At 37.3% G+C, this 14,800-nt stretch overlaps 1 protein-coding gene across 7 annotated transcripts in view; it reads left to right on the forward strand.

Annotated features, from left to right (window-relative positions):
* Window positions 1-3,823: 3,823 nt before the first annotated feature.
* tead3b (TEA domain family member 3 b) overlaps window positions 3,824-14,800 on the forward strand; it is a 48,827-nt gene continuing 37,850 nt past the window's right edge. For 2 of the 7 annotated variants that reach the window (XM_084738297.1, XM_084738324.1), the window contains exon 1: window positions 3,827-4,126. The gene's annotated coding sequence lies outside the window, so the exon portion shown is untranslated. Of the gene's footprint in view, window positions 4,127-14,800 lie in introns of all 7 variants that reach the window. The other 5 variants (XM_084738359.1, XM_084738305.1, XM_084738313.1 and 2 more) reach the window with 5 other exon arrangements.

Consider the following 14,800-nt stretch of genomic DNA (forward strand, 5'->3'; position numbering starts at 1 on the left):
AGAATTAACTCATCAGTGATCAGGAACCCACGTGTGAGCGGTTATTGTGCAAAGTGTGGACAGTTGTACTTTGCAATTGCACACTTGCCAAAACACATGCAATTTGCCTGAATAAATGAGAAATTCAAATCAGAGACTTGAACTCAGCTTAAAACAAATCTTGCGAAGCGAATGAGAAAAACTAAGTGTTCTTAGAATATTTTTACCACTTTACCTTGCTGTCAGTGTTAGATAAGTCAAATTTGTCTCTCTCCAAACCAGCCACACACAGGTTGCCAGTACACTGCTGCCTTGATCAGTTAGTTTGTGTTATTGTTTAATTTTGATGTTTTTAAGGGTTTCCTATTGGAAAAGGTTGTCTGACAGCAAGATAAAGTGATGAAAATATAGCGAACATTTAAACTGATGTTGATTTTTTTCAGAGAGGGCTTTTCTTAGGCAGTTAAAACATGTTTTGTTGCTGACTCTGTCCCCAGCAGGACATTACTTAGCTTCCTATACCCATACTCTCGCTGCTTTTTCAAACTAGAGGCGTACAGACTGCCATCTACAGCAGGTAACACAAGGACTATGGATAAGTACCTCATACAACCACACTTCAAAACATCCAAACTGTCCCTTTAAGACACTTTTTATATAACCACAACATCTCAAGTTTGAGTTCAGTCAGGGGCCTTTGTTGCACCTCTTTCTCCTGCATGCCTGTATCTTAACTTTAATCAGCAAATAAAGACAACAAATTACACAAAACCAAAAAGAAAGAAAGAAATGTATGGATTTTTTAGATTCTTGAAATTACAAATTCCTCTACTAAAGGTAAATCCTTGACACTCTGTACTTAGGGATTTGGGTATCTGTTAGAAAAGTTTTAATCATGTTTTTGTGTCAGTATCATCTTCTTTGAGCTGGCAGATAATCAGAAAGATTCCTCCTCGTTGCGCACTTTTGAGAGACACCCACACAGTCCTGCAGCAGTCGTCTGACATGTCGAGAGGAGCTTCAGTCAGGATGAAAAACCTGTTTGAGCCGAGGGCCTCCAGAGTAAGTGAGAGGTGTGTATTCTGCCTGAACCTGCTCAGGCAGTTGTCCAAACTCGCAGATTAAATGAAGCCTGAAGCTGGCAGCTCCTCTGGACAGATGCTGTAAGGTGAGTTCTTCCTCTGCCATTGTCTTTGTCTGTTACGTGACTTCCAGCTAAACAAGCAGCCAAGATTACTGTTGTCATTCTTTAACACTAACACACACAGTGCATCTACAAGTGAGTCACTTTAATCTACATGTAAGTCATTTAATATACAAGTGAGTCATTTTCACACCAGCTGCATTTACAGTAGCTCTGCTTTTGTGTCTCAGCACTGGATAAATACATACTGACAACATGTTGCAACCATGATGTTGACCAACAGAAGGAGCTGTTGCTGGATGGAAATATGCTCAAGGTCTAAGTTTGTTGAATAAATAAATAAAATAGCCTAAAGAGAGACGGAGAAACGGCAAATACAGTATGTGTAACACTTATATTTAATTTAATAATCCTACAGTAAACCCAGTGCTGGAAAACATATTTAAATATTTTATTTAAGAGTAATTATCAGTGCTCTAATAGAAAAATAAGAATAAATCATTAAAGATCCTGTAGTTTCCAAAAATACCAAATATGTCAGACTGAATTTGAGGGACTGTGTGCGAAAGAAGTACTTAGATCCCTTATTTAAATAAAGCAGTATTACCACTGTGTATAGCTATTACAAATAAAAGTCCTGCATTCAATTTTTTTTCACTTAATTAGAGGAATTATAAGCAACTTTATTATGTAGAGGTTTTATATTACTATACTTACATGACATTTATATAATAATATAAAATAAATATAAATAACATAAATATAAAGTATTTGATATCATTCTACTGATGCATTAACATACTACCTGATTTCAATTATGTTGCTGACTATGAAGAAGCTAATCTTAGTTACTTTACATTTTGCCGGTTAGTTTAATTCAGGGGAAAAACTGACTGACAGAAGGCCAGAGGCCAGTCAGTAAACAAACCCTGATAATAATGTTATTAATCAGATAAAATCAATGAACATTAAAAGGCCCATGACTCATCTTACTTTGAAGTTTCCAAATTTTAAAATTAAATGACTTATTAACTAAATTTACTTGATACAAGGCAGGTGTGACAGATAAATCAGATATTTTACTGCATTTGATGGCGGCAACTCATGCAGTCACTCAGATGTTGAAATGATCCATAAACATGAACTATTAACTGCTCCTGTCAGAGACAAAGTCAGTAGTTTATTTAAGGTCTTTTAGTGTGTGCAGGTAAAAATGCAACTTCTCATGTTAACAGCCAAGAAAAACTATTGAATCATTATGAATTATTATTTGCTAACTGGTATTTTAAAAATTCCAGGTGTGAATCAGTTTATTTTATTGTGAATTAGAGAATGAATGGTGGGTCACTCGGCACCCTGTGGCCAGATTTGGCCCACGGGCTGCATGTTGAGTATCCCTGCTTAAATCTACGACAAAAATCTTCATCAGTAAAGTAGCTGTCACTGTCAAATACATGTAGTGGTGTAAAATCCACAACGGTTGCCTCTATAAAGTAGCATAAAATAAAAGAACAATCAGCTTAAAGTGTTTTTAAGTACTTTACGTGAGTAAATCAGTTAATATACTATACTTCATCACTGATAAAATCATGCACGAGACATCAAGTCGAGTTCAAGGCCTCTGTATCACAACCCACATCTCAGATCTGATCAGTCATTCAAAAGATTAAATTAAATGGTAGTTAAGTCTGATTCTCAGGCTATGAGGAATGTAGAATATTTGCTTTTAATGGAGTAATGCAGCAATAAAAAAAAATGTGAAATCCAGTAAACAAACAGTTGGGTTGGGTTTCATCATCACATACCTTCAATAAAGTGCTGGAACAAAAAGATAAAGAATGTAAATCGAAGACTGTCATACAGAGAGATGATATTTCAAACCCTAAAGGCATAATATGCAACATTTTCTGTATCTGCAGACAAAATGTCAGTATGAGACACAACAATCAGCTTTCTTTCTGGTGCATTTATAACCAGCTCAGACAAATCCTGCTGATTCTACCTTTCAAGCTGCTTAAACGAAAATAAAGGGGGACAAAACTGGGTGCAAACGGGTTAAACAAAGTTTTGGCTGCACAGTAAAAGTGTCAGTAGATGCATGTCAGTGTTTTAATGTAATGCAGATATATAGCTGTATGTGCATTGACTGTTTTTTTCTTTTTTTTTTTAGGGCAGGGAGCTGCAGTTCTCTCTGCAGGTTTTTTTTTTTTTTTCTTTTTTTTGTGGTGGGCGGAGCCTGAAGCGGAGGCCCCGCCCCCGGGGCTTGTTGATTGACGCGCACCAGTGGCTCCTCCTTGAAACTCTTTTTTTTCCCCTCCCCCTTCGTTTTCCAGTGTAGTGCGTTGATTTCATACCAAAGTCATACTTAACATTCCACTTATACTGTCAAACCTCTGAGAAATATTACAGAAAACAACAAGGCGCCAAATTATAACAAACTGACTAAAGTGACCAGCTGCTTTCATTGAGGACGAGAAGGTGACTGCCTGAATTAACAGAAAAGGTAAGTTCTCCTCTAATGTTCCCTCTGTTCTGTTTAGAGCCCTCTCTTTCTTTTCTCAGCAGTTTTTTCATGCCGCTTGTCTCGGTGAAGTTTTCAGATCATTGTCATTTTTTACATTTTTCCGTGGAGCTGCTCGCGTTGGGAGGGAAGAAAACATTTGCAGATTGATAGTCTATTGTGTTTGACTTTGCCAGTGTGCAGGGATATCTTTGACAGGCTCTGTAACAATCACGTTTCCACCGGTAGACCGCCTCATTGACTCGCAACATTACACACAAAAAGAGAAAAGAGAAAACAAAGATTGTCAAGAAGTGGGCCAATATGTTTGTTTTCTGCCTTCGCACAGTTCATCACACCTGGATCACCCAACTCTTCCAGCCGCAAGAGGAATCCAGCAGTTATTATAGCTACAGGCTGTTACACACAGACAGACACACAAACAAAAAAGGATTTGGAGGAATACACAACTTCAGTCTGGTTTGGACCTCTGCAGCCCAAAGGTAAGACAACAAGTTCTGGATTTGTCAGCGCAGGCAAGAGCAGGAAAACACTCCTCTCTGCTCACCAGAGTTTATCAGAATAAAAGGTTTACAGAACAGTTTGCTTGTTTTAAAGGAAATGAAACCAAATCATTTATGCTTCAACCAAGGTTAGCAACATTTTTAACAAACCAAATACTTAAAATATCTTTAGTTTTTGTTCTGCAATGATAAAACTTGCAACAGAATTCTATTTTTACTACTATTATTTGTTAATCAGTACTCTTATTAATGAAAAATATCCCAGTTTTAACATTGTTTGCATACGTGTTAGGTGAGTAAACAACTTGTTTTCACACATCTCATCTACATAAAAAAAAACAGACTTATGAAACATGCAGACAGAGGTGTACAACAATAAATGCCATAATTTAATTATAGCTGCAATGATTAATCAACTATGAATCGATTATCAAGTTAACTGCCAACACTGTTCGACATTTTTCACCATTTTCAGACATTTAAAGACAAACACTAAGCAGCCCTGCGTATAATGTTTATAAAAAAAAAGATCAAATATACGATCCCAGAAAGTAAACTTCAGCATACCAAAAATGACTTTGGTTACGTCACCTCTCACCAAACGTCCTGCATTAATTTAGAGCTGCAATGATTAATCAGCTATTCTAATAATCAACAACTATTTTGACAATTAATTATTCTCTTCTATTAATTCATCTGTTCGAGTAACTTTTTAAAGAAAGAAGTCAAAACTCTCTCATTCCATCTTCTTACTGGGGATTTTTTCAGACATTTTAGGGGCTTTTTTTTTTTTGAAACACTGATCAACAGTTTCTGACATTTTAAAGACCAAACAACAAACTGGCTAAACTCCAAGCAGCCCCACAAACAAATGACAAAATGTACTGAGCTGGAACTGGAGCTTCACTTCTGCATGCAGAAAATGACTTCTGATGCATCACTGCTATTATGTTTGTAGGTTTTGTGTCAAATCAAACATGCATTAGTTTTAGAGCTGTAACAATTAATTGATTAGTTGTCAACTATTAAAATAATTACCAACTGTTTTGATTATTGATACCTTTGTTTGAGTCATTTTTTAAGAGAAGAAAAAGTCAAAATTCTCTGATTTTAGCTTTTTAAATGTGAATATTTTCTGGTTTCTTTACTCCTTTATGACACTAAACTGAATGTCTTTGGCTTGTGGACAAAACAAGACACTTGAGGGAAAACAGATTGACATTTTTCACCATTTTTCTGGGCAAACAATTAATTAATTAAGCGAAAAGCAATGTATGTGATGCACTTACAGTCAAATGACAAGATATACCAAACTCTAATTACACTTCTGCTCACCAAGAATGGTTTCTGTCACATCGCTGCTGTTATGTCAGTGGGGTTTTATTTAGAAAAACCGAACCTCCTGCGTTAGTTTATTAGCTGATCCCTAAAAAAAAGACCTACATAAAAACTTTTTTCAAACTTTTTCCAATTTAGTAGAAATTCCGAAAACATAAGAGATAAGAGTCAGACTTCAGACTGTTAGATATACAGATTAATGTAAAAAGAAAAAGGCTTTTGTGAGCGCTCTACTAGAATAATGGCACAAAGGACTTTTGTTTGATATGCAATTACATCATATTATCTTCTCTCTACTTTATTATCTCTACTTATATTCTACTCTTCTCTCTACTATCTGTTTTTGTCTTTTAATTGACCTTAATTTGGCTTTTGTTTGGCCTTATGTTGTTATATTTCCTCCTGGGTGTCCTGTTTTTTTGTCAAAGCACCATGTAAACTCTGTTTTAATGCTTATATTATTATTAATATTAATTAGATATATAAATAATCTATCTATCTATCTATCTATCTATCTATCTATCTATCTATCTATCTATCTATAAGCTTTCTTTCTTTCTTTGTCTATTCGTGCCAACAAACATTGCATGTGATGATACTCTGCAAAGTCCCACTAAGTACATAATTCACAGGTGAGGATTTGAGATGCATGGATATGAGTGCGAGCTAATTGTATAATTGTATGCAGGCCACCTCAGGCTACACCTGCTCTCCGCTCTGCGTCTGCTCTGCGTTGTTGGTTCAGGCTCGCCCGGGTATAAACTTTTTGTTTTGTTGTGTTTGTTTTTGTGTGGACGGAGCCAAATGTTTGAGCCGATTAGAAAATGTAAAAACGACATGTTAGCACCTCCTTCGTGCTAAATTTGTACAGTCATATGAGCTGCAGAGTTAAATCACTGCCAGTCAACAGGTCTGACTCAACAACAGAATGCAGTCTGTCAGGTTGGTCACAGCGAGCAGAATAACCTGTCTGTCTCTTATCTGTTTCCACTGCACCAACACACCTTAAAGTTGAAGAATATTATAATTACATTTATATTTAGCTGAAACTAACCATTATTCTCTCTATTGATTAATCTTTTGATCGTTTTCTTGATTATTTGATTAGTTGTTTGGTCCTTAAAATATCAGAAAATGGTGGAAAACAGCAGATTTGCTGCTTTTCTTTTCTTCTTTATGATAATAAATGAAGAGTCATTTATTGATTAATTATGAAAATAACCCTCAGATTAATTGATAAAGAAAATAAACATTTTTTGGCAGTCTTAATATTCAGTATTCAGGTCATAGAGCACCAAAGAAATCAGAAACTTGGAAATGTTTTTCCTATAATTATCGAAGTTTGCGATTAATTTGTAAATTCATAAATTTTTGACTAATCATTGCAGCTCTAATATATTTTTTAATAATTTAACTAAGTTCAGAGGATTGCTTGCCTGCCTGGGGGTAAATCTGGCAACTCACTTGCCCGACCAGGCAAGTGGTAAAAGAGAATTTTAACTATTTTGATATTTAATTAATCATAATTTTTCATGCAAAATGGCTGTTTTCAGGCTCTGAAATGTGGAGATTTCCCACTGGTCTTTGTTTATTATCATATTAAACTAAATATCTCTGGGATTTAGACTGACAGAATTAGAGATTTAAAGACATTGCTGCCTGAGATTAAACTTACTGTTAGTTGATAACCACAAACAGTTTAAAAAAAAAAATGTAAAAATTGACTTTGGCAAGTAGATTTTGGATGGGGCAAGTGAAAAAAAAACATGAACACTGAACCCTGGAAGTTTGTGGGGAGCTAAAGCTCCACAAGTTTTTGCTCCTCTGTCTTTAATCCATATGGCTGTGGTCTTTGAAGTCGTGCAGTGTCTGTTTGTGCTACAGTCTTTTGCTGAAACATTGATATCGAAGATGATCAGATAACATATGGCAAGTTTTATCTTCCTCTTGGTCGTGTAAGGTCATGGTTGAGTGGCTAAATCATCAGTTTGAGCCCCTCTTAAGTACTGGTTTCTATTAACATGTGGAAGTGATGTTCTGAAATGAAACGACCAACCAGTACAACCAAACAATGTGTCCTTGGTAAATGAGACACGCCAAGATGTGCCTAATAATAGATTTCTATGCTGATGGGTAAATCTGGAAAGGATTAAGCATTCTGCTGCTCTGACAGATTCCCCCTTCATTGTTTTATGCAGCATGAATGCATCAGGCCTCCCAATGTACAGTGTGGGTTTTTTTTTTTTTTCCTTGAACGTACTTCATGTTTCTCAGCCGTTGTGCATTTAGTGTGTGCATTGCAATGAAAAAAGAGAACTGTTGGACCAACTTAAAAAGTTATTACAAAATCAAGTTAACAAGTTAGATGAACATGATTGCTTTAAGTAAGATAAATTGAATAAGCTGATTGTTTTCATATCAGCAGTTTTCACTAATGCATCTTCAATTTAATACAACATAAAAGTTACCAATTTTTCCAACTCAGTTTTTTGCTTTAACCAAAAGTAAAGTACTTCAGGAAAAGCAGTTATTATTGTATTGTTATTGTGACCTTAGACTGAGGATTAATTAAATCAAAGATTAGTACTAATCAGAATTTTGTAAAACTGGGTTTAAAATAAGTAAATCCAGATTTAAACTAAAATTAAATGTCTGTTTCGCAATTTAAAATTAATCTGTGCTTAGTAAAGCCTACTTTATTTATATTAACTGAAATGAAACACGCAGATGCTCGCTCTTTATTCTGTAACAGAACGTTGCATTGTTTGCTACGTAGCTAAAAAGTAAAATCAAAAGAAGCATTATTGTTTGCAAGATAGCTAGAAAAAAAAATTAAAAGTCATATTTGTTTGCTAGCTATCTATAAAAGAAAAAAAAGGTGAATTGTTTGCTAGCTAGCTAAGAAGTAAAAAAAATAACACTACTGTTTGCTAGCGCGCTAAAAAATTGTTATTGTTGCAAGTTAATAATAATGAATATTACTGGTAACATTTGGACTATTTGAATGCTGAAACAATACAGTCAAATCAAATCAGGTGGACCATTTTATATAAAACATAATTATTTTTTATTATTATTTGATCACAAAATATAATTTTCTTGTATTCTACTTCTTTCCGAGACACCGCAGCTCAATTTCAGGGTGAAAAATGTGGAAAAGACGTGGACGTCTTGATGTCAGACGTGCAATACCAGCAGAAACCTAACTGATGCACTTTTACTGACATAAGATTAGCAGGCTGAGGCAACATGAGGGTAAAGTTCTTATAATCAACAAAAGTTGACTGCCATCCATGAAGCAGAAAGCTGAATCAAACTCACTGAAAACATTACTTCAACTACTACTGAAGTACACTTTTTACAGTGTATGCTGCATGCTCGTGTGAGAGAGTTAAATGCGAGGGGAAAGTTTTACAACTTAACCCGTGTCATGGAGGTCAATTAGATTGCTTGGGGTAATATCCTCTTAAAGTGGCTGTTTTCTCTCTTTTTACTCCACATCTGTGTTCCTTCAGGCCGTTTATCAGAGGGAAGAGTTAATGAGCATGTGTTCTCTTCATGAGGGATAAAAAAAAGTCTGATGTTTTCGATTTTTGAAAACCTACATTTGATCAGAAACCGCAGAGACACTGCAGGTATTTCAAACCATTCCTCCGGTGCTGGAGTGCATCCTTTCTTTCTCTCCTCTGCAGAGTGTTTACTCGGGTTGCAGCAGGTCTGTTGACCGTTTGTCAGCAGGAGCTTCGCCCGTTTGTGCTAAACCCACAGAAGAACGGCTAATGAGCTTTTGCCCATTTGTGCAGACGTTGGTTGCTTTTTAGCACCATCCCCAGAAGTGCTCGTCGTCCAAATGGTGGTGGACACTTGCCCCTCTGTCAACCCAGATCTGAACAAATAGCACTTATGTCTGCGTGGTGAGCACACAGAGGGCCTCAGAGAAAAGCCTGCAGCTCTCAGCAGTGGGACACTATTGACAATCTGGAATACAATGTGCAGTCTAACTAGCAGCCGCTGGGTTAAAGACTCCAGTTGTGTTGATGAAGAGCATATTGTGTTTTGACATATTTATTACAGTGATGCAACAAAAGAAATACATGCAAAATTTCAGGCACTGAATGCTCCAGCACCAAGTCATAGAAGACATACTCAGATCCTACTTACTTAAAGCGTCACAGTGCATTAAAATGTCTGATTATTGTCTAATTAAAGTGTCTAAAAACGCTCGACATATGTGATATATTTTGTCGTCCATCTAAGTGGAGACAGTTTTAGATACTTCGCACACTACTGGGTTCATAGTGCAGCATCACAGGGCTGCAATGGACAAAAAATTTCCTTGTCAATTGATCTGATGATTATTTTCCTGATTAATCAATTACTTCTTTGGTCTAAAATGTCAAACAAAAGGTAAAAAATGTCGATCTGTGTTTCCCAAAGCCCAAGATCCTCAGATAGAAGCTGTTCAACTCATGGCTGTAGTCTAGAGGAGTAAAGAAACCAGAAAAAAAAAAATCATGATTAAATAATCACATTTAAGAAGCTCAAATCAGAGTTTTGACTTTCTTTATTTAAAAAAATGACTAATCAGTTATCAAAATAGCTTTTGATTAATTTAATAGTTAACTAATCAAAGTATGTGATGTGTTTGATGCCTGTCAGATAAATGTAGTGGAGTAGAAGTATAAAGTGGCTTGGAATAGAAATACCTCAGGAAAGTACAAGTACCTGGAATTTGCAAGTGTAATACCTGAGTAAATGTACTTAAATACTTTCCATCAACAAATAAAAATAACTAAATAAATACATAAAATATATCTTTAAACATACCAGTTACTTCACTCTCAGAGTCCCCATGCAGTAACACAATTTATCAGCATTGTATTCACGTTAATGCACTGCACATGTTTACATATCCTCCAAACCATGAGGTTTTAACAGATAAGCTTCCTGGCCTCCTATTCGGACCACTCAGGGGAGGAGCCGGGGAGTGGCCTAGAACAGTAAAGTCTTTGTGTCAGTTGTCCCCAAGTTGCTAAACGTTCTAGTTGTCCTTTCTCCGGCGACCAACTGTTGGGAGTGATGTTCCACATAAATGTACTCAAAAGAGGCAGAGCTCATAAAAAAAATGTCTGGGGTTATGTGTGCCAGTGTTTGTGCCTCCATTATAGATAACGGGAGGCTCACTCTCACACTGGGCCCGTCTGGTGTGTGTGTGTGTGTGTGTGTGTGTGTGTGTGTGTGTGTGTGTGTGTGTGTGTGTGTGTGTGAGGCCTGTGTGTCGCACTGGAGCTCCAGTGACCCAAGGGCACTCATGTGAAACCCCTTTAATCCCTGTGCTCAGAGTGTTTTGGGTTGGGGGATGATCTCCTTCTACAGCACAGAGTTATTCACTTCGGTTGCTCCGAGTATAAAACTACACAGGTGTCCCGGTGATTTTAAGGGCGATCTGTGCCCGGCTGCATAAAAGGGCAAAGACTGACCTTAAATTGTTAAAACATTAACATAACTCTTTATTAATGGTAGCTTATTTCTATAATACTTTATGATTTCATGGTAAGCAAGATTTCTCACATATCAGTCTGCTTGGTTAAATTAACTTTGGATTCTGTGCTTGTTCTTCTTTTTCTTTTCCCTTGTCGTTCATTTTGGAGAAGCTAGCTAACACAGGCTAACTGATTGTAATAGCTAAGCTAGCTAACAAATGACAATATATATTTTTAGCAACTGACAATAGTTGATTATATTGACACATTTCCGTTTTCCTGTGACGTCACACTCAGGGTGGGAAGCTCAAATGACACAAATCGTTATCACTTCACTGCTTCCTGATTGACCAGTAACTGAAAATATAATGGCCAGTGAAAATCTTGAGAGACATTGGGCCACATGTCAAACTACAACAACATATTTCATAACATAAATAATTAGTGGTTAGACAATAACTAATGTTGCAACTAAAAATACACACAGGTTGAGTGCTTGCGAGACAGAGGGACAGCTAGCTAACATTAGATTGCAAACTTGGTAACATCCGGATAACATCAAGCTTAATGTGGGTAAGACAAGTGTTACTATTTCAGAATTAATTTATGTCTTCCCTATTGTATCGTGTAACACTTTAAAATGGTAGCGTTAGCTAGGAAGTGGTTGAATGCTAACATTAGCCATGGTAGGTAACAGATTATTAAATATGTTGTTTTATTTTGAAATATGGCCAATGTCCCCCCAGATTTTAACTATCCATTGTCTTTTAAGTTGCAAAATGCTAAAGATTTGTCAGATTCTCCATGTTTGTACGACGTACAACCTGAAACAGCAGTACAGCATTTGAGCTGAGTGGGACATCAGAGGAAAAATGGCTGCCGTGTGAATGTGGCGAACGCTGTACAGTAACATTAAAGAATGCTGTAAGTGAAGCGTAACCATGGTAACTGAAGTCTTCGTGTGCTGTATTATGACAGTAACTGCTGTGAAAGCCTTAGTCTGACCTCTAAAGCAAGGAGACAAGCTAAGAGTGAACCCTTTAGCCTATGGAATAATTTTGCTTAAGGGACAAACTTAAGTTTGAAACTTAAGGTAGTTTATGACGCCGGGCACAGACCTTTCTGAGTTTATCTGCATACATTAAATGCGCCATCAGTCGTGTCCCTGTTTCAGTTTTTTATTTTTAATCCTAGTTTCCGTTGTGAAAATCCCTTCTATATGGCCCTGATCAAAGCCATGGCTGCTTTTAATGCCTTGTTCCACCATTTATATGGTTAGATGAGTTATTGGCTGGTGCATTCTGCTGCAAAGTTATGCATGTCTTAAAGGTTTCACAGATTATGGCTTCAAACCACTCTCCCCGCCACAAAATGACCAATTCAGGCTAGAATGGCTTCTCCGCTAAGTTCCCTGGAAAATTTCCGATTAAAATGCTGATTCAGGCTGTTAAAAAAAAAAAAAAAAAAAAGAAAAAGAAAAAGCTCTCTGGCACACGCGGCCCGTTTTGTGTCAGTCTTTCCCTCTTCAGATGGATTTAGTCTTAATTCTCCAGAAGTGTTACAATTCAAGGTAGACCACATAGCCAGCAGTGTCCAGAGTTTAAAATAGAACAATGAATGAATGAATGAATGAGGCCTTATGTTCGTGCTCAGACGTGTGATACTCATTTATCTGCCTGTGACTCATTTAAGAAACCAGTAAGCTCTTCTTACCTCAGTGAGCTCCTCGCCTTGTGATTTATTTAAAAGAAAACGACAAATAAGAGTCAGTTGTGGTGCATTTTATGGTTAAAAAATGTGTCGGACTCTTCCACATCAGATCGTTTTCACACATTTTCATTCTTGCGTGCGAGACTTGAACATTATTGTTTTTCTTGGGCATGCAGCTGGTATCAAACTGCAAATGTTTGACTTGACAAGGGGTGCATGCGATGTGTGTGTGTGTGTATGCGTTCATGTGTGTTTGTCTCAAGTTTTCCCTCTGACTCTCTTTCTGCCTCTTGCCGTGTGAGCTGTTGGCCGTCCAGCCCTCCTCTCACTCTCAGCTCTGATTGTTTCCTGAGCGCCGTGCCAGATAGGAAGTAGGAGGAAGTTATTGGAGAAGCTGGAGAGAATTTATTAGGGCCAAACACAGACACAGGAGGGAGAGGGGAGGGTGGTGACTCTGATTTTTTTGGACATGGTGCTTTCATGAGTCTGAGGAAGGCAGTGGTGTCAAACTTTGAGCAGACAGGCCGACACATGGGCCAGCTCATCACCTTCAGCTTATTTCTTGAATTAAACAGCAGTTATACAGTTAAAGGTCTAGTTTGGATTATTTGATGTGGGGTTGTATGAGGTACATATTAGTAGTCAGTGTATTACCTATAGTAGATGGTGGTTGTCAGACCCCCAGTGTGGAGAAGCAGAGAGGGGCACCAGCATGGAAGCTAAGGGATGTAGCGCTGTGGAGAGGGTCAGCAACAAAATGGTATTTTAGCTAATTAAGAAAGGACCACCTAAAAATATCAATATTGGTTTAAATTTATATTATATCAAGAATATTTTCAACCACTTAACTTTGCCGTCAGATAACCTTTTCTGATGTAAAACTGGCATTATATAAGCCAAATATCGCTCTCTTTTCAAACCAACCAAACTCCATAGGTGAAATCAGTCATTTTACTATGCAGAACATGGGTGTTGCTGGACCACTGGTGCCTCAATATGTCAGTTTGTTTGTGTCATTATATGACTTCAGTGTGTTCCAAGGTTTGTTCAGATTCACCAATGTCACATAATAACACAAATAAACTAACCAATCAGGGCAGTGGTAAACCACGAGCTCCTGTCTTCTGCAAGGTAAAATTAATGATTTCGCCTATGGAGTTTGGTTGGTGGTAGCAGACAAAGTAAAGTGTTAAGTATACAGTATATAGGGGTGTAAGTACATCCAGTACATTCACTACATTTGAGTATCACAATATAATGTATCGTGATACTGTGTAGATTCTCAAAACAGATGTTTTGCAGTGGTTCCTATTGTGTTGTGTTTAAACCCACGACCACTAAATAGCAATGTTGTTATCTATCTTCACTTTTCTGATTGCCTTAACAAGTAAACATTTGAACTCAGATTTTCTGATTATTCTTTATAATCTGTTTATTTTTCTAACTTTCCTAAAATTAGTTTAAAAAATTGCAGTATATTGCATGCACTTAAATATATTGATATTGATTTTTAAGGCAGACTTTTTAACTGGCCAAAGTACGTTTTGTTGCTGACCCTTTCCACGGCAGTTCATTGCTTATCTTTTGTTCTGGTACTCCTCTCTGCTTCTCCAAACTGGTGACATGTTGCCTACCATCTACTGCAGCTGATACACTGACTATTGATAAGTACAATGCGGCATCAAATAATCCGAACTATCCCTTTGAACACGTGCGTTTGCTGTGAATGCATCTGTGTGCGTTTGTGCGTGTCAGCAGGAATAAGGCAGCGTTTCCAGTTCTTGTCAGAGAGCAGCTTTCCTGGCCTGGAACCTAAAATGTTTTCTTTATCTGTAATCTGACCTCAGAGAGCAGCTGCTCCTTCTGCCACCAAGTCCTGTTGTTTCCCCTGTCAAGTGTGTGTTTGTGTGGCTGTTGTGTGTGTGTGTGTGTGTTCGTGTGTGTGTGTGTGTGTGTGTGTGAGGGGGGTCTCACTGTGACATCTGTGAGCGCCCCTCAACCTTAACAAGACGTGTGGTTTTCATGTGGAGGAGTTTTGGTCAGTGGATTTGTTAGTGTATAAACGTTAAGTTCGGTGGAGGTGTGTTTAACTCTCAGCTAAGCAGGGGGGCTTTCAGCTGCC

Source organism: Lutjanus erythropterus, chromosome 2 (assembly GCF_056507025.1).
Source record: "Lutjanus erythropterus isolate fLutEry1 chromosome 2, fLutEry1.hap2, whole genome shotgun sequence".
NCBI classification, from domain to species: Eukaryota; Metazoa; Chordata; class Actinopteri; order Lutjaniformes; family Lutjanidae; genus Lutjanus; species Lutjanus erythropterus.